The 23294-nt window shown below is 24.2% G+C and overlaps 1 protein-coding gene across 2 annotated transcripts in view; it reads left to right on the plus strand.

Moving 5' to 3' along the window:
* Positions 1–6195: 6195 nt before the first annotated feature.
* Positions 6196–23294, plus strand: part of LOC132929479 (scavenger receptor class B member 1-like) — a 41348-nt gene continuing 24249 nt past the window's right edge. The window contains exon 1 of one of the 2 annotated variants that reach the window (XM_060994857.1): positions 6196–6464. The gene's annotated coding sequence lies outside the window, so the exon portion shown is untranslated. Of the gene's footprint in view, positions 6465–21310; positions 21611–23294 lie in introns of those variants that run through there. The other variant, XM_060994856.1, reaches the window with a different exon arrangement.

Here is a 23294-nt window from a genome sequence, read left to right on the forward strand (position 1 = left end):
TTTTGAAATCAATTACCTATAACATTATTTTTATTATATTCCTATACTCCTATAGTCCTAAAAGTGATGCCTTAATCATTTTAGGGTTATTTTTAGCTACTTAGTCTTTGACTGCATCTGATATAGGAGGAGTGAGACTTTTGGTGTTGTGACATATTATGAATTTAGAAGATGGTATTTTGTAAGTATTCAGTTATTCCTATGAGTCTAATACATAGGTATTTATACACATTACACATAAATTGCATTATGTTTGATTATTATCTTGAATATTCTTTCTTAAAATGTTAGTTTTAATTATTTATTTAAATATATGACTTATATGACTTGTGTGAATTAAATTCTTTTGACTTGTGCTTTATTATTATTTATTAAAGCTCAATACATTGTCAAAGGTAACCTATAAGGTTACTTGAATATTCCAATACTATACGTATTATTGTTTAAAATGCTTACAAAATATTAAATATTAATAATTTTCATCGACATTAAATTTATAAAATATTCTACTACTATTTTCTATTTAATAGTTAGTATTTTATTTCATATATTAACCTGTTATGTATTATAGGTACGTGTTTATTTGTCGTTTTAGTAATATTCATTATTGAACATATTAGATTGTATTATGCAATATTAAATTAATTATTGATTATATATTTTCATCTAAAACCCATAAATTACTTATAGGTGCCAGGAAATATGTATAAATAGTATTTATAATCAATATTATTTTTTTATATTACGTATTCTTCACCAAGCGAAGAATAACATTATGTTTGTTCTTACCGATGCAAAAAATATTGTTAATATATTATTCCTTATTCTTCTTCGCAAAGAAGATTTATCTATTCGGACATTGAATTAAGTTGTATCTATTAATTTGATTTTTTCATAAGATTTTTGCTATTTTAGTTAAATCCTCGTGATATATTCTCTATTTCAAATTTCAAATACATATTTTTCATCTAGTTAGAACATATATATATATGGATATATATATATTGCAATACTATGCGACATTAATTAAATCGTATAAATAAATAAAATATTTGTAAAATACATATCATATTAAGTATAGATATTTTATTGACAATAGAAAAATGTGTTATCATAATAAAAACAATATAAATGTATGGAATACGTCATAACGTGTACTCAATAGTCACGTTTCTAATTATTTATCCCACCAAAACAACTATTTTTATTGTCCATTAACATTTAACATTCTCACTATTAAAGTTTTTAAATAGTACAATTCATATTTATTTCTCCAAGAAGGTAAATCCCAGTGACTAAGTACCATAAAGTATATTTCTCAATATTCATGAGTTAGTTTAATATATTCATTATTCATCTCAATAATTTATGTATAAAGAAACCACATATCTATCAAAACTTATTCTAATTTATAGCATTAATTGTGACAAAGAAGAAATTTATTTGTATTTTATTTTTTTGTTAAACAAACCATTGGAACTTGAAAATTATAATATCTAACGTTTTTAAAGTACTTTTTTTATGCTGTAAATTCCACTATTTTTCAGTAATCCAAAGCATTTTCGATCACAACTTATATACTTAAATAAAAATTAATGAGCACATAACAAAATGTCCAGTTTAGAGTATCAATAAGATACAGTTTTTCGTTGATAGATAGTTTAGTCACATAAGACTAAAGTATATTCTTCTTACCAACTACAAAATAATAATAATTTATTATACTTATAATAATCCTATTAAAAACTTTGTCTTCATAAAAATATTTTAATATGTTAATCACTAAAATAGAAAATTTCATGAGAATAAACGTACAAAAAATAAAATTGAATAAAATTATTGAATTGTTGTTTAAAAAAAGAAATTTAATACTTAATAGTACGTGCACATATGCTAGATTTAGTAATTAATATAAATAAAACAATAATTATTACAAAAATCAGTTGTCTTAGGAATCTTGATAAATGAATCATATTTAAAAATTAAATAATTTCGGGTAGATATTTTAAGTGTTTTAAGTTTTTTGCTATCGTAGGACTCGTTGTTAAAAAAAATGAATCTTATAAAGTTACATTGATTTTATCGAAAAATATTAATGATTTTAGGATGTTTTTCACTGTAATAGAAGTCATTACAAAATAATATTTTTAAATTGGTACAAATATATTGTTTTATTTTGTATATAGGTATAATTTTCGAGTTTATTAAAGTAATAACTCTAAATCCTTTAAACTTATTTCAAAGTTCGAAATTCAATTAATTGTTTCAAAATAATATTTCCGAAAACATTAATACTTTTCCAAAAAATAAGTATAAACTAAATATAACAATAAACTTATAAAAATTAAATTATTTATAAATGTATTATTGTTTAATAAAAACATTTTATAATATAAAATATATCAACTTTCCTTGATTTTTATGTTTTTCGCATAAAATATACCATATCAAACACACACACTAAAGCTTATATATTATAGGTACTAACTACCAAGTAGATTATATTAAGGTTAAAGCAAAAATTATTACCTATAATATTGTTTATTATTAAATTCATTATTATGATTATTATGATTATTACGATTAAAACCTTTGTTAATAATAAACCTTTTCGATACGTAGCTATACTAAAGCAATTAAATTTAAATATTATAATACTGTTATATATTAATATTATTATTATAATATTTCGATGATATAGAAGACCTTTAAGACTAATCGCAAAATGTACTATTATAATATTATAAATTATAATTGTTATAACTTTTGTAAGTATATGGTAGGTGTTAGCTATAAAGACGTTTATCTACTTACTAATAATTATATTAATGAATATATTATTTAGTATAATATAACTTATAAGTTATAACGTATACTAAAATATTAACAATAAAATGAAATAAAATATTTAATTTAAATTAATTTCTGTCAATTTGTGTTTCATGGATTCATAAGCCCGAAGAATAGAAATATAAGTTAACAAAATTACTAAAGACATTTTAAGATGTTCTTTTATAAATCTCATTATTTATATTAATATTAATTAATGGTTATTGGATACTTGGATACGGGCAATGTCCATCATTCAGTAAATATGTATATGATTACAATGCAAATTGACTAAAATAGCCAAAATAGTATAACGTTAATTCAGTACGACTGATTCAAAACTAATATGAACTATAATTATTATTGTTAGCTAAAAACAAGAGGGTAATGTGATTATCATTAATCATTTTTTTAATGTCTAAACAATGTGTACGCTTTTAATTAAGAAACGTTAAAAAGCATTAAATTGACAACTATTTATATTATGTCCATTAGCTGGTACTCTAATCACACCTAAGATAGATAATTTTGCTGTGAACATTTATTGTTTATTTTAAAATACTAATATTTAAAAATATACAGTTGCCAATTGCTGTTATTTTTTTTTTAACCACATAATATTTTATATACTCAGACGTAAAGCATAGTTTCTAAATAAATAAAAAAATATTAATACGCTGTGATAGGTCAGGTTTGGTATGTATAATCGATTATATTTTAAAACACAAATACTTAATAAAAAAGATAATTTTTAACTATAGGAAAACAATACAAATATATTAAAAAATTGTCTTTTCTTGAATCATAACAACGCGATCCCGAAAAATATATTTACTAGAACTAGAGAAATAACTTCTCTATTGTTTGAAAACAAATTATATTTTTGCACACAAATATTTCAAACTGTAACTGGTATAGTTTAATACAAACATATATAATAATAAAAAAATTATTCATCGAAAAAAATAAGTATGAAATAAGATGTATTCGTGGAATAAACATTACTTTATTTCAGGTAAATAAATTACATTTTTCATAATTCTAATAATAATTATTCGACAATAGCTATTACTCGTAGTATGTGTTTGTATACAATTAAATAGTTAAAAAAAAAAGTCATTTAAACAAAATAGGTATAATACCTAATAAATATGTACTATTCAGTAGGTAACCATTATGACGGTTATATATATATATATATATTTATTTTTCGGAATTTTGACGCTCACGTGAATATAATTGTAATACCGACACGGAATAAAGCACAATATATCATACCTGTAAACAATAAGTTTAAAAATAAATCGTAGATTATGATTAATGACAATACCTTAGCTATATAAATGTGTGTGACTAGATTCCTCAAGAATTTTGCGATGCATCCATCGGACCTTTCCTTCACCCATGACCTTTGTTGATCATAAATTACGTTGTATAATTTTTCTATGATTGTTGTATTATTTTATTCGACGTACAATCTGTCATTCATTTTTATTAATTATAAAAATGTTATTTTATTATCTACGTACTGCCTATATTCAAATGGTCGACAAACATTGTGTACGAGTATTACAACAGCATAATATTATGTTTCTGTACATAAAATTAATTTTGAAATCTACACACAGTTTTTATTAAACTCAAGTGTAACAAATATGGATAAGAAACCAAAAAAGAATGTACGCGCAAGTATAGAACAGGCCTATAGTGTCAAAAGTTAGAACACCGAAGTCATATATGTATAATTCGTATCTAAATACATGTCAAAATTAGTAAAGATTAAGAGTATGAATAGAATTGTAATTTTTATTAATCGTACCCAATAAGAACAGATATATAAAAAAGTAATCATATTAATATATATGTAATTAGGTATAAATAGGTAGTGATAAATTTATATTATTAATATTTAAAATTAAAATTTTACCATTATTAAACTATAAGTATATATAGCTGCAGTGATGATCTCATCATAGTAACTAAACACTAACTACTGCTTAAGAGGACGCTATACTCGCTGTGTTGTCTCTGTCTTATACACGCGTAACATAGTTAAAAACTGTTTTGCGCGAAACAACTTTACTCTCTCGATATTTTAACCAAAACAACCAAAATTATAAATCCCATTGAGAAGAACTTTACCTGTGACGTAGCGTTTTAATTTTGTTGATAACATGAATACAATTAAAGTTATCGGTTTGAGAACTTTAGGTTTTTTTTCATTTAATTATTAAAAATCATTGGTTACCACTATCAAAAAAATTAAAACGCTAAAACACAGGTAAAGTTCTTCTCAATGCGATTTAAAATTTTGGTAATTTTGATATAAATATCGAGGGAGTAAAGTTGTCCCGCGCAAAACAGTTTTTAACTATGTTACGCGTGTATAAGACAGAGACAACACATGTGGGTATAGCGTCCACTTAAAGCAAAATTTTATAGTATTTATAATAGTTTATAATATTAAAATTACAAAAAAAGTATGAATTTGTTTGGTATAATCAACACATATGAGTTTTAAAGTTTATGCGAATAAGTATTGTGTGAGATGTCTAAATACTATTAAGTATTATTAATTCTATCGATTCTTTCCAATATTTAAATTAGGATTATCAAATATACAAATATAAACTATAATGTGTATAGTAGTATAATACATAATTTTAATTGGTCAATTTATTTTAAATTTATTTAAAAATAACATGTATAATTGAAATAAATACAATAAAATAATAAATAATGTAACATTTTTAACATCATTTATAATAATTATAATACATCGTTAAAAGTCGGAAATGTAAAGTGATTCGCAGTTATCAAAATAATTATCTATAAAATTGTGTATTATATATGGTTTTATCAGGGAGACAGTGGACAAACATAAAGAAAAGCCATATTTTCCGCAGTTAGCCCAGGTAATAGTTATACAATACGTATAATATACTAAACAAAACATTAAAATTCTGTCCACTATAAAATTAGCATTCTCCGCATAAACTATAATGTAAACCATAACATTATAATTATTTGATTATATTACGTTTATACATTATTCTTATCACATATACCGTTTAACGTCAACATTTAAATTTTTTTTGATTTACTGTATTTTAGTGAGACAATAACATTGTTACATCATACAGTTTACTATTAATATTTTTTGATGCATTCATATTATCTCCTCGTGTGTAGAATTATCTATTCGAGTTTTGCAGTGAACTTGACTTTGCATATTGTTATGAAGAGGCGATTTGTTTGATATTAGAATAAGATGCTCTATCTCGGAGCTCCACCTATTCGACATTGAAACCTTGAAATTTCTAATATGTTTTTTACGCTAACCCTTGGCGACTCGTGGTTCAGTCATATTTAATACGACACTGAGTAACATTCGCGAGATAAACGATTAACGTATTTCACTTTTTTAAAGTGTAGACGTTTATCGAGTGATTTTCAATTGGTATTTTTTCACTGTGATTTTAAATATTAAAAAAAAGCATAGCTGAGAAATATTTTGATTTAAAAAAATAATAAAAAATATATTGTGTACTTTATTGAATAAACGATTTCTTCTTCAAAGGCCACAACTACTTTTGGATATATTTTGTTGCTGAATGATTAAGAGTTGGTATTCAGTGAGTATTAATTTTCTATATTATAATAACCCATTCGTTATTAATTTTTAAAAATTAATACTTTTATAAATATGGTATTGAAAAATACAACTTTAAAAAAAATATATTTAATTTAAACTTGTTCTTAGTAACCTAACTGCAGAACTTTAAGTAAGTTGTAATAATTTACAACCTTTCCGATTTTAAAACTTCTATTGTTTAAGTATTTAATTTTGAGTCCATGGAAATAAGTTAATAAATAATTGTGAAGTTTGAAAAATACTTACATTTGAATACTAAAATCATTCAGGAATCACAAAAAACTGATTTACTGTTAACATTTGAATTAGTTTATTAATTTGTTTTCTTAAAATACTGATTATTAGGTAAGATTACTTCCAAATAAAATAATATTTTTTAAGAGAAATTTGATTGAAAAAAATATTGATAAGTTTTCTGAGATAAGTTATTTTTGAAATTCATCAAAGGATATTGGTGATTTTAGTATTAAATCAAGTATAGGCCCTCTTCGATAATAATATATTACTCAATATTACGATGCATACATGGGAAAAAATAACAGCATTAATTTGGATAAAAACTCAAGATTGGACCTTTTTGATATTTAAAATTAATTTTAAGTAATACTTAGGTACTTAAAAATGTATAATGTTTTACTTACAAAATTAATTCACATACTTATTATACATGCATTATCATCAATCCTCCTATTTTCAACCGTACAACTTGATATTTAACAAATTTTTTTACAGCATAAATACTATACTCTAGCAGATACTCTGATTATTTATTCACTATTTAGATTTGTCGATTTATTTTTTCAAACGTTTAAATAAATAATAGAAAACATTTTCAACAAAATAATTATTAAAGATACGCGTTTATATTTATTTTGTGTTAGTGTTTTGATTACAAATACTAAATTACTACGACTTTAGGTCAATGATATTATAATAAAGTAATTATAATCAAATGCAAAATTTTATAATTAAAATTAATTTATAATATTGTAAAATTAAAAAAAAAAATGATCAGATAAAATACATTTTATTCAATATATTTAAAACTATAAATCTAAAAATAAAATGTTTTAAAATTAAAAAAAAATTAATTAATGATAATTTTAAAATATAACGAAAAACCTAATATTCAAATGTACTTTATATTCAATCATTACATCGTCGTTTATAATTTTTTTTTTCGTTATAAATAGAAATTAAATTACAATTTATATTTATTTATTCAATAAGGAAATGTGGTGTAAAATATGAAGACGCGGTGGTGTATTGAGTATTTGAGTGACACAATAATTTCAAAAGATTTAGGGAGTGTTAAATTATTTATAAATTTAAAATTTAAAAACCAAAAATATACTCAATATTTATTGAATAGAGTCTATTCAATAGACCAATACATATTTTATAAGCAGGGTGTAAAAATATATATTTCATCATTGTTTTTAAACGTAATATATTCCATTATTTCTAAAACAACAACAAATTAAATAAAATTACATTTTTTTAAGAATGCTACATAATTACGATTGTAAGTAAGTATACAATTATTTCAAATTCCTAATTAAATTAAATTCTATTATTTCATTATTTTCATTAATTGTATTAATGTTATACAGAAAACTATAAAACAATTCTTAAAATAGTCTGAATAATATACGAAATAGATAAATTATCCAATCTTTAAACATTGTGTTCAGGTCCATATGCAACTTTCTGATAAAAACTTGTATCGACATTAAAATAAACTCACATTATTTTAAAATCAATTTTTTGATTATTCTTTACATGACTTTAATAGTTAAATGTTTTATAGTGTTAGTGAATGATGTCTAGCCATCGAGTTCTTACATCGCTGATCGCTCACCTCAATTTAGTATAGTGATCTGTTATTATTTTAAAACTGAATTTCACAACTATTTTATATGAAAAAAGAAATTTTGACCAAACTTAAGTACCTATAAAGTATAATTTAGGATATTTTTGGTTTTCTGCGAATTTCGTAGAAAAAAATATTCATAGAAACAGATGTCCATTATGTATAATTAATTAAAATACCTACTTATAGTACTCTACAAAGCTCTAATAGTATTCTAAATACCCCAAAAGTGTTTTCTAATCAAAACAATTATTGCTGCTTTCTTAATTGCACTGAAATTATTTAGAAAATTAATTAAACAATAAAAAACTAATGAATATATTTGTTTACAATATTGATCATTAAATCGAGATTATCTATAATCGTTTCCCATATACAATAATTTTACATAGTTAGCTTTTAAACAATATCAACAGAATAGATAATATCTCACAAATTTTAAACGTATACCTATACGTTTGTTTGCTCAGAAATTGTGTTGCGTAAACACTTTATTTTAAACAACATTTTTTATTATTGTGAGATTAATATAATATGAATTAGGTATGAATTTATATTTCACACAAATATATATATACTCTAAATTAAATTTTTAACTTCATATAATTTTTAATTTTTTTTTTATATATATAAATAAATGATTGTTCATGTTTTAAATTTTATGTTATATTGTAAACATAATACTACAATAGCATAATAGAATAAGATTTCTTTCAAAATAAACTTAGTAATTCGTTATCATACTAAAGAAATACTTTAAAGCATCATGAGTTATCATTGTTCATTATTCGCATAGTTATACTTATACACTATACCTACCTATGCCCCTATATAGAATAATATACCTAATTCTGATAAAAGAAAAATAATCAGTGTATAATACGAGATAAAATTTAATTTTTTAGTTTCGTTAAATTAATGAGCGGAATCTTCAGAATGTTTAATGAAGCGTACATATTATGAAGATTAAATGAAGAACAAATTTTACGTTTGAATTTTTTTGATATTATTATTTCATAGAACCTACTTTATAATATTATTTTAGTGTACAACAAATAATAATCTATATTAAAGTATAAAGAAATAATTTTGATATTTTTGATTGCGTACCATGGAACAAAATTTTAAATAAAAAATATATGTATAATATCATACTTGTATTTAGAAACATATTATATTAAATGAATTTGGTAAAATATAATAAAAAAAAAAAAATTTAAAAAAATGTTGTCTTTCTTTATTCAAAATAATAAATATTAAAGGCACTTAATTTACGCATTAAATATAATAAAACAATGTCATTACATTATTGAGTGTAAATCGTAAATTCCTAATGCAATGAGTCACATACAATTTTCAGTTTTTACTATGATATATTACTTAGTACTATTGGTATTGTGTACGACAGTGATAGAAATGTATTATATAGTTTGACACATAATTTTGAAAAATCATTGGAATACTTCTTTTTTTAAAACAAATTTCGGAAAACAGCTAATTAGCTAATTAAAGATGTTCGTTTCCATAGACTTTTCATTCAATGGATGAATACACTCACATATTTTATAGTATTGATAATAATTATATGTTAATATTATAAGAACAACAAACTAGGTTGAAATAGTAGGTGCCTGCAACTAAAATAAATGCAAAACAAATTTAAGCGATTAGTTATTTTCAAATTATTATAATATGATTTAAAAAAATACTAGCTTAGAATATTCTATGAATTATATGTAAATAAATCATAATCGGTTAGACTATCTGCTGTCCAACAGTTTTTGAACTAACCTATAAGCATGCCATTTTTAATGATCCCGCAATATCAATTAATTGTTTAGCATTATTATTTATTATAGTGGTTATCATCATTGTCCTCTATCGCGGATAACTATAACTTAATTGGCTAAGGTAAAATTAGTGCAATGCAGTTCAATAATGTGACTATTTCCGTATGATTGAATAACTGAACAACACCACAAAATAATTGCATCTTTCTGATGGTTGTTATCACGACTGCCGAACCGTGAAATTATTCCATAAATTATACTCTGCGGGTATCTACCGTATACTATGGCGCGGACATTAAATATTATAACAAGCGCGTGTAATATTATTGTTGTGTCATTTAACTATGGCACAATTGATACGTCGAATTAGTACTTAGCTATTATTTAGTTATATGCGTATTAACTATTAATGGAGAAACGACGTAGGCATCCAAAATGATTTCAAAACCCAACCATCGTTTACAATATTTAAAATGCATAAAAACAATTAGATTTTATATATCATATATTGTATTGTACGTGGATAAAATACGGGATCGCGTACCTCATTCATAGCAATAATGTAGATGATTGGAATCGTTTTGAATTTTAACAAAATATAACAGTTGTACTTTTCATATCCATCAAATACTGCGATAATATACAACTTTTGTAACAATAATAATTTATTTTCGGAATAAAATTTCAATTTCAAACATATAACAATAACAGTACATGTATAAATATGTTACACAATATAATAAAATAATAGATAATATACATAGTAGAGACTTAAATGATAAAAAAGTAATTATTAATATAAATTTAACAATAAGGTACTAATCTAAAAAATGATTATTAAACTTTTCTAAGGTTTATATTTAAGTTATTTTATATAGATACCTCTTAAACCCAATTTATAACGTTTCACGTATTGATATGCGTGAAACGTTATAACTTATCATTCTTTTTTCTTTTTCGATGCATTTTAAATTAAATTGTTAAGGATTTTAAAGGCATTTTTTTAAGAACGTATAAAACAATCAATTCACAATATTAAAAGTAGCGCTATAAACATAATATATTAAAATTATACGCTGATACATTTATTAATTTATTCCTCAATTTTTTATTAATATACAATCAATTAATGCTGTACATATCCTTGAAAGGAAATGCAAATGGTCTATCTACCTAAATAATAATAATATTCTTATATCCTTAGATATTTACGATTATTTAAGTATATACCTAGCTATTGTTGTCATCATAATCGTTATTATAAAATAATATATGCTATTACTGTAATAATACATTCTTAAAAATAGGTACCAAAATGAATTAATAACTTTTTTAGCATAATAGTTTGCTTCCATTCAATGTAGGAAATAAAAAACAAAACAAAATATTATTTAATTTTCAATCGTTTTAAATAAAAGCTCAAAATTATATTTTACAATTGGATGGAAAAAATATACGGAAAGGAAAAAGAACAACAATTATTATAATGTATATGCAAGTATTATACTAGTAATTGGTATGGTATTCTTAGACGAAACTATGCGAATGTGACGTATGCATATTGCATAGTTGTTTTTAACAAAAACAAAATACATAGGTAATTACATAATAAAATAACATTATGTTTCAAAAAAAAATAAAAAACGGTTTGAACAATGTTTTCTTGTTATAATAATATATATTATCGTCATTACAACTTGCATTATATGATTGCAGCAGTTTTTCATACAATAATTATACGTATATTAGGATTCTTTCATAAAAACGTATTACTGTAACGCACTGTTGTATATTAACCCTACAATAATTTCAATCGGCCGTTAACGTCGAATAAAAAAAAATTTTTAAATTAGGTAAGTATAATATGTCGTTTTGAAATAGTTTATTTTGCGGGCGTGTACAGTCGAGAACTTTCTTGCGACCAATGCTCTTATTGTACGGTTCAAAATTAGGAAGATACTCGTATAAAAGCATGCCGTGTTTATACGTCGCCGATGTCACATAGTGTCGTCGATGCGACGAGAAAAACTTAAAAACAAACTAATCGGACGATATCGATACCTTTCTCGCCTGCGCCGGACGGACGGCCCGGACAACGGTGTAGGCAAAACAACATACACAAAAGCATCCATATTAATCTGTTCTCTGTGTACACGGAAATGGACATGTGCAAGACATGAATCGAGATGTCAGCGGTCCGCAGTTCTCACGATCACGATTTCATATTATCTCGATTCAATCATAAATACACTAATTTTCGGCTGGTCATTTCATGTTTCACTTTTATCAGTTATTTAAATATGATGTAATTTGTTGCATTTTGTTTCACTGATTATCAATCACCTTTCTCCCAACCATATAGGTAATCATATAGGTTAAAATATAGTATATGTATGCATTGTATTAACCAAAAACGTAATACTCTATACGACCAGTACTGCGTTACCGCGTGTCTGTGTATTATGAAACATTAACGCTTAAAGTTAATTCTTATAATATCCATTTTTGTCCTATAATAACACCTGCGTGCTATACCGTATAACATCCACAAAAGTGATTAACATACGCTTAATATTTAAATAAGTCCTCTGAAAATATATCGCATTTTATTGTAAACATTATACAATTAGTGATATCGTCTTATACAACGATACCACATATTTTAATAAAGTATTAAGTGGGCGTAGGTAGGTCACGATTCTCTAATCACCGTTATTACAATTTAAAGGTCGTCAGTATAAGTTCTAGCGAATTTTGTTTTTTTGTGGACTGGTATCGTAGACGTAGCATACGGTTTGTGGTTTAGCAATATAAAATTTACAGTAAATCAGATACATTAATAGATACTTAAATGAGTATTAATCAGTTGTTAAAATGTCCCCATTAGCGTTAACTGTTATAGTCCGTAATATAGTCAAAAACAAATTTCGGGCCAATTTCTCATTTGCTGGTGTCCATATCATAAAATATATACCACACATATACTACGATTGTTGGTATACCATATGGCATTTACAATACACTTATTACCATATTAATATCGCTAGCTGACGATTGTTTAGTTTTTTTTTTTTTTTAGTCTGAATAATGAGTAATGACACGTCATAATTTACTGATTTTTTTCATTTTTAAAACTAAATAAAATAGTACCACTAACCACGTCAACTTAATGTATACATAATACATATACACACATACACGTGTATAGGTAATAGGTATCTTTAGGATTTAATAATATCACGTTTTGTATGGATATAAGGGGTAGTGATTAATTACCTTTAAATTTTTCCGAAAGATTACTCGTCCAGTAATTGTCTCCATTAAACATTATTTGCGGTGTCTGACCAATCGTGCGTAATTTAAAATATTTTGTAGTGCCATTATTTTAAATAACAATGCTTATTCAATAAGATAATAAGTAGATAAAGCACGATGTATTCTAATTAATTCGTCGATAATCATTAAATTAATTTAGCAATTTAAATTTTCTAGTAACTATTTTTAAGTTATCTATATAAGACATAACCGCCTTTTTTTGAATTTTGTATTTAAATATTTTATTTTTCAAATATGACCATACGATGACATCTGAAGCCAGAAATATGCTATCCGAGGAAAAATATTAATAATTTGAACTTTTTAAATAATTTATTGTAGTTCTTTCTTTGTCCATTTCTATGATAGTGGCAAGAGTACTATGACTGTACAGATTTTCCAGTTTTGCAAGGACAAAATACACAATGTGACTAATTATTTCTGAAAATAATTTAATATTATGAAACATTATGATAAAATTAATTATTAGGAAAAAAATACAAAATAAAAGTTTTAAGCTTGGATAGTCGGATGATATTCGTATAAAATAAGTTTAATGAAACAAAATAGTCAGAAAAAAATTCAACTTAGAAATGTGAAATTAAAAATGTTTGTTTTCATTTATTAAAAAAAAGATAATGATAAAAAATTATAAGATTATAATTTTTTTTAAAAATTGTAATACTTTTAGAAATAATATGAGTTAGTATCGCATCGCTCAGAAAAAATTTTACACCTACTGTGTTTACCCTGTACTGGCGTCCCTGCTCCATAAAATGTTAATTCCTTATTATTTTAAATTTATCTAACTTATAAATATTTGTATCGGTTTCACTGGTACCCTAAAATCTTTTTATTACTAAGAATTACATAATTCTATAAATATTTAGTTCTTTATTGTATATTTAAATTAATAAGTTTAATATTTTTTTAGTCACTTTCATGCCTGGTTAAATGTATAATATATAGATTATTATATGCGTAATAATAATTTGAAATAATACAATTTGTATGTAGTGATTAACCTATATTTTATTAAATATTAAAAATATATATAATAATATAGCTTATGAAATTATAAAATATTAAACTATATGATTTGATTCAGCGTTTGTCGTGTGATTATGGTGATCTTGTATACACAAGATTAAAAATAAATAGTAAGCAAAAAATTTATTAAGTACTTATTAAGGATTATAAATGCAAATAAATAAATAAATAAATCGCATCTATGTAATCAATTGGTACCTGGTATTTAAAAATAATCTTACGTTGTTAGTAATAGTAAATACAGGTTATGCTGTATTCGTGTTAAAACTGTTTTCACAATATGGTTTACCAAATATTATTATAATATTATGTTCTATTTAAATAGATATTTATAATTTTGAAGATTATCGCATGTGAAACGTAAATACACTGTTATTAGGTATAGTATTTCTAATACAACTTTAAAAAGATCGTTTAATTTTACCTATACCTACTATACAATAATTAATGTACAATATTACATCATTTCTATTGGAGAAACATACTTTGTTTTCCGTGCCAAACTTAATATGAAAAAAAGGGAAAGTTCATTAAGCACTAATATTACGAAATTTATTTTTCATTTATCTAACAACATTATTTTCAAAATACACTGGACCCATTCACATTTACATTCATATCATTTCATGTAATTTTTTATTTTTTTTTACGAATATATAAAATCATATAATGAACATTTATGACTTAACACATATTAAACTATTAAACAGTATTATAATTTTAGATGTACATTTAATAATGTGTATCTATTGATCGATTTTATTCAAAAATCAAAATTAACAAGATGCAGAACCGATTTGATTCACAGTCATTCGAAACACAATTTTAAATTTTGTATATTTTTGTTTTTTCATACTATCTACTGATTTACCATTATTAAATGTTATTGAAATATTCATATTTTAAAAGTATCTAAACTATATTATATATATATATATACTTCATAGTATTATAGTGACATTAATACATTATATACATTATGTACGTACATAATGTCAAATAAATGAAGTACCTATAGTATTGTTGTCGCAATATGTTATTGGTTTAATTTAAAGTTTAAATACTAAAAAATAAAAACGATAAATATAGATTCATTAGAGCTGTTTATAAAGGTATTCTACAGACCAATAAATATTAATTAAAATACAATTTTCAAATTATTTTAATTAGTTATTAGGACTCAGATTTTAAAGCATAATAAATAACAAATTTAAAAAAAAATTATAATCAAAAATTAACTTAAATTATAGATATAAATTGAGATAAAAAAAAAATTAAAATATAATTTTAAATTGAAAAACAATTTTTGAATTATTGATCATTTAGTTATAGTTAAATTGTTGGTTGTGAAACTGACTTTTATCAGACATAATTTTTTATACGTCGGAAACGAACGCTCTACAGTGTATTTTTACATTTTTTATTAATTAAATTAAAATTTTTTTAAGAACAATAAATACATCAAAATTTTACAGCTGGAATGATTGCAAAAATGCATTAAAAGAAGTAATTACATAAAAAAAATGGTTTATTCGGAATTAGAATGACGTAAAACGAATAAATATTAGATTTGTATCGCATATATGAATAAAGAAGCTATATGCTTTAAAATTCGTGGCCTATTTATTCATATTTTTTACATTTTTTTACAAATTGTTTACGTCAATAAATTCAATTAGCAGTTTATTTCTATTGACGATCAATTAACGATTGTATTAATTATAAACATGGTTCTTTACATGCATTATAAAAAAAATGCATAATAAAAAATAAAATAGCTGCGGTTATTAAATATTTTGTTAAAAGTTGACGGTAAATCTCATAATCACCGCGAGTTATACACTTAAAGGTTCGACATATATACCTCTTACGATAATTGCGGCAAAGATCAAGGACCTCTTGTGACGTAATAGGGTGCCCCGGCGACGATAGGGAAATAACCGACAAGTAACGATGTAACCTGTTTGAACTCGATATACCTGCATGTACAGTACGGCGATAGAACTTGAGAGTATGCGGACATAAAAAAAAAATTATTATTATTATTTTTCCATTCGTTTTTATTATTATTATTATTATTATTGTTGATAACTATACGGACCACGCGTTTGACCGAGTGTGCTCTTCCCTGATACAATGGCCAACCGGTTTTTTCCCGAAGAGACCTACTTAGTTGCGTAACGCGTATCCCGGGGCCTTAAATTAAAGTGAAGCTGTAATGTAATTTGCTCGTCTGACCGACTAGGAAGGATTCCGAATGGTGGCGTGAGGTTGCATCAGACCAGTTTTTCTACGAACAGAGAATAGAATAATATACGTATAAGGAGAAATAAAAATATAAAGTAAAAAAAAAAAAAAAACGGATACGCTTTCGCTTTCTGTAATACGCGACAAAAAATAAATAAATAAATAAAAAAAGGGTCATTCATATATACACGCACGCAGGAGTGGCTCGTAATGTGATACCGGCTCGAGTACCCGAATTGCAATTGCGCGTTTATATACATAGTATCATGATTAACGCACATAAATAACACGGGAGCTATAATAATAATCGAGAATAGTGGCAGTCATCATAGTCGAAGGGTTACGAAACGGAGAGGAACCTTGTGCGCTCAGTGCCAAATGACGAATGTTCGCGATAGTTATATAGACTTATAGCAGTATATATATAATATTAAGTACTCATAATTATTGTTATACTCGCCGCCGGCCGTATATTCCCCTGTAGCGCGTAAAAAGGTTGAACCATACAATACCTACCTATCCCGTTCGATTCCGCGTACGTTCAACGGACAATGATTGATGCTTTTACAAGCTTCCACCGCAAAAAAATAAAACCCCGCGAACATCGGACGGCCGCCGTGCCCAAACTTGCACGCCAATATATAATAGTAATGTGATAATAATATTTTATATTATATCGTAAGCAGGTGGTACTTCCAGAATTTTAAACGTCCAAACGTTTGTTCGAATTATTGTGTGTATTGAAATAACACCCGAATACGTCCAGTATCCGACGCCCGAAACCCGATTAAACGATTTGCGATCGCAAAGCCTTGGAGCGAAGACGAATCATTTCACAACCATATTATAATATAATAATATGTAATATTATAAAGTGTTATAGATACCCACCACGTCTTTTCACGGGAAACGTAAGACTGCGGAGACACGATTAATAATTGAACAGTTTTAAATTAACGAGGTTTTCGTCTAATAAGTACAATGACATTTAAAACAAAAGTCAGGTCGCGTTACGTGCAGGAATGCACGATTTATTTTAAAGACATTAGTATAACGTAGATATGCGTGTATTAATTAAGTTTCTAAGGTAGGTGATCAAAGAAATATTAAACACTATATTACATGGCTGTTTTCTAAATATTGTAATTTTTTTTTTTTTATAAATTATATTATTCGCTTACTACGTATATTATGTTTATTCGTTTTAGACTCTGACTTTTGGTGTCTGATAGCAAAACCGATCTATACAGTTGGTACACAGGTGTAGAAAATAAAAACGTCTTCATTTTAACTTTTAAAAATTGAAGGAAAATAAAATAAAACTAGAATTTTTACAAAAATCCTTTTATCGATAAACTCTATTTTATTTTATTGTCATATTTTCAAAACAAATAATTATATAGAGACTTGAACTATTCACCAAATATTTGAAGCTTAATTTTCTAACCACAATACAAATTTTTAAATATCGTAGCATTTTTTGTGCTATTTGTAGAATATAGATATTTGAAAAGATATTAAATTAAAATTAAACACATTCATTAGATTGACATACTTAACCACTAGGTACACTCAATAATTTTTTTACTGTAGGCCGACTTCCCCGTTTTTAAAAAAATTTAATTCCGTATTTAGGTCGCAACATGTTCCATGTAGGAATTATCAATCCTCTTAGAGGAATCATCGTACTTATAAGTACTAGTAATTTGTTTATTGATATACGGTTAAATACATCATGTATGCTGTATAGTGTATATATTACTCTCAGCGGATAATACAGAGTACATTTTCATATAGATTTTTTCATCTGACACGATCTTACACAATTTATTAGGAAAATTATTTTGCTTTATATATTATTTTATTTCAGATTTAAAAATGAAAAATATAAACCAGGAACTTAAAATATTTTTATAGAGTGAATTTAACATAATATAAAAAAAAAAACATACGTTTAAAACCAATTATAATGTTTTTCAATTTAAAAATATTGTATAGTGCTACAAGTTATTGATGTTTTAGACTAAGTTACCTAAAATCCCATATTAATAATAATAATAATTGTTATAATAGTTACTAAATATTTATTTAAAAAAAAAAAAAAAACCTGTTGCTTTTAACATAATATATAAAAAAATTGTTGAATATAATAATATGCTAATCTTACCAAATATACTAAAAGTTTATTTTTAAAATATTAGTTATAATAATAATATTTATTTATAGTGTTATTATAGAAGTGCCTATAATGTGCGTAATATGATTTAAAACTACAAATAGGTATATATATTTCATAATAGATAAGTAACCGAAAAAATTAATATTTATATATTCATAACTATTTTCACTGTATATTGTCTTAAGAAAATTACTTTATTAAAATATGTAAACAACAAATTGTGAAACATATAGTTTTATTAATACACAACAACGACACTTTAAATGGTTGGCAAACGTCCTTCGACCGATCAGTGCATTCTATAATCTAATTGACTTATCATACTATAATCCACATGTTCTATTATTTTTATTTTTAGCGGAACTATAGGAATCTGTTAGATCTACGATGTCCATAATATTACAAAACCAGTAAAAACATTTTTAAGAAATATTTTAAAATTATAATAAATATAAGATCCATCAGGATTTAAAAATATATCTTAAATCTTCGGAACTGTCAGATAATTGATTATAATAGTGTAAAACATTGTTTGCGCTACTATATCAATCGATTAAAAAATGTTAGACTTAATATTTAAATTCACCTGGTTCTAATCTAAGTTTATATTAATAATTTTGTTAAAATAATATCAATTATTAAGTAAGTTTAAACCAAAATATTGTTTTTTCAGTTGTCCTTTAAACATTTTAGTATTACAATTCATAATTGGAATATATTGTATTTAAAATCAAAACGTTTTTCACAAAATCATTAAGTCATTTGTTATGTAATCTAAAAATAAAACCTTGGGAAGTATTTACTGTATAGAATAGAATAATCACCTACTTGGCTAATAAAATAAATTATTGTTAGATTTTATTCTAAATTTCATATTTTTCTAATAGCTCATTTACAGTGGTACACTATAATTTAATACTTGTTCCTGTCATTTATTCATATGCATAATAATTTGTTTCATAAATTAAACGATACTTTATTAAACATACGATTATTTACTATGTTTAAATTTAATTACATTAGTTACAGTACTGAGTACTCTATGCATTAGAGTTTAATGTTGTTTTCCGTCCAATAAAAGCAAACGATAATGATTTACAACTTAACAAGCACTCCCACAATTCAAAAGTACGGAAATCGTTACTCGATATATTATAATTTTTTATTTCAGTCGTAAATATTATTATATTGTGAGTACTGAGTAGGTTCAACTGATTAATTGTTCGTTTTCATTTTTTTTCTACTGTACTCAACACTCACTCACTATTTAATAAGATTTATCTTGTTGTAAGTTTTTTGTAGGTACTTACCTAATTTAATATCTTGATACAAATTTATGGTATTGATATATCATGTTTATAAATTTTATAAATTATAAGTATTAAGTACGCGTTTTCATTTCTAAAATTATTACATTCAATATTTCAATTGTGTAACGTCTTATTGCAACTCTGCTCAGATAGGTAACCTATATTAGATTATTATATTAACTCAATATAATGTCACTAGTAAAGATGTTATTAAATATAAATACAAATTTTCGCGCAGACACTGAAGCACATAATATTTAAACTAGTTCAATAGTTCAATATTTCTTTTTTTCATCGCGGATAATTAATAAGTAAATTATTTGTTTTCGTTGAAAATATTATTAAGAAACTCGATGAAATAAAATTGTTTGGAAATATTAAAAAAAGACTAAAATAAATCATTTTTAAAATATACATATTTATTTATACTTATTACAATATAATATTATAAGAACAAATTTAAGATACATTTATATATATATGTATATAGGTAACTGTGTGTGAACAAAAGAGGTAATAAAATAGCATCTCATCTATATACTGATAGGTACAGTATTAATATATTTAGGTACTGCAACTGTTAGCGTACAAAATAAGTTAAAAACTGTTATTTAATAACTGTATTATATATTATAATATTATATCATTAAAATTGTTATCTAATACAATTTTTTTTAAAACAAGTTTTCATAAAAATGTACACTCAAATTCGATTTATTAGTTTTTGCGTATTAAATTATACTTGACTAAAACTATACTTATTGGCAATTGCTCAACAACTTATTTGTCGATCAAAATGTATTATCTAATCTTTACAATACATTTTATACTTAGCCTATTTAGGGATGGAAAATGAATTCGAAATACGAGAGAAAGGAGTTTGTATCATAACATGTGCAGTTTAAATGTTTGCATTTCTCGTGAGCTACTAATAAAAACGATACGATATTATTATATGGCCATAAGAGAGTGGGAACAGCATGGAAACGTAACCACCACTTCGCACTCCTGAGTAACATTTTGTTTACTATTATGTATTACATATCGCGTTATCACGAAATACGTTAGTTTACCTGACGCCGGTTAGTCAGTCAATACACCTAACGAAAATTTATTTATTCCGGCTAGTTTAAAACTACACGCATAATTTTTTTTCAAAAAATGTCGGTTTCGTTGGTATTATAATTTAAATAATATTTTCTTGCCATAAAATCAAATACTACTTAAATTTTTCGTAAATATATTTTTTAGTGTTATTTTTATAGCTTTTTTTTTTTTTTTTAATTGTGTTGTTTATAATGTGATTCCAATGCCAATTCTAATATCATGATATCGAGATGGTCATGTTACAAAATATATAAAGTGAGTGAAAATACATTAATGTTCGTTCATTAGAATTGTGTAACATAATTTTTTTTATAAAATATCGAACAAATAAAATACGCATATGAGTTATAAAAATAAAACAATTATACTTAAATTTTTTTTTTCTTTAAGTACAACTATTATCTGTTGATTATCATGATATAAAGGCACCTTATATAGGCAATATAAAAGCATTCATGAATATGAACATCGTTATAAATTATTATTCTATCCGTTTTCAAAATATTATTAAAATACTAGGATATAATATTAAAATCATAGCTTAATGTATAAAATGAATAACATATTTGCAGACATCATATTTAAAGTACTTGTATTTTAACATTTAAATTTTTATGAGGATCGTTTTAAATGTTTTTGACTTCGAGTAGAAAATACCACAAGCTATAAATATTCAATATCATTGTAATTTCTTATCATATCTAAATACTATTTATTTAATGATACAGAAATATATATGCTACAAACAAAATTTGATTAAATAGTTATAAATCTAAATAGATAACTAACGTCTAACATTTTAAGAAATGTTATTGTGCTAGCGAAAGAATTTTTTTAACACGTATTAAACTATTATTACATTAAAATAAAAAAGAATAAATTTAAACTCATAAAAATACGCTCATAAAATATAATATGATAGTAAAAATATTGATGTCAGAACATTGAAATTTTAATTTACTGTGATATAAAAAAAATTACATAAGGCAATAAAACTATTTAAAAATTATATAATACTTTCTTGACCTATTAGCATAGTTTAAATCTAAAAAGTAAAAATGCAAATGTTTACTCAGAATAATAGTATTTACATATATAACACCTAATAATAATAATAATAATAATATCGCTAGCATAATACGCATTTACTCGGGGGAATCTGTTTTTTCTTTGTGCATATATTATTCTATGCATTATATTAGACACATAATAATATATACAATAATTAGTGTTCCTATATTATTCTCATTGAAATAAAATTGAATTTTAAAAGAATTTTGTCAATTTCATAACGATTGTTTTTACAGAGAGCGATAAAACTGTTGAATTCCAGATAGTAACTAAAAAAAAAAATTGTTTTAATGACCGTATTATAATAGCGTTTTTTTATTTTTTTTTAATAATAAAAGTATAAAGTGTAATGATAACCATTAAATAAAATAAATTACTTAATTTTGATACAAAAATATTGTTAATCATCATTGTAAGATTCCCCGTCATCTAAAAAAAAATATCTTATTTTTTCCTCATCAATATATTATTATTATTATTTTTTTTAATAATTTACTCTTTGGACATATTATATATTATACCTACTATTACATAACAGTTTCATATAATTTATTGTAAAGAATAATCATCAGTATTTTTTGGATAATGTTTTATCCTTTACAATTCTTCTTAGTCCTTGGTAAATATCATCGGATAGGTTTTTTTTAAATACTTCAATTATACTCAGACAGTCATAATATATCGAGGTCAGCCGATATATATTATGATAGCACTTCGATTTAATTGTAATTAAATAATTTGAAATGAATACAATGAACACACTTGGGCACTGCTATGATTAATTAAGATCCAAGATTTGTTATCTGCGTGAATTATAAGTAGCTAGTAGGAATACTGCATTTTCCACAAAAATGGCATTGAGTCATGT

The sequence above is a fragment of the Rhopalosiphum padi genome, chromosome 4, assembly GCF_020882245.1.
Source record: "Rhopalosiphum padi isolate XX-2018 chromosome 4, ASM2088224v1, whole genome shotgun sequence".
NCBI classification, from domain to species: domain Eukaryota; kingdom Metazoa; phylum Arthropoda; class Insecta; order Hemiptera; family Aphididae; genus Rhopalosiphum; species Rhopalosiphum padi.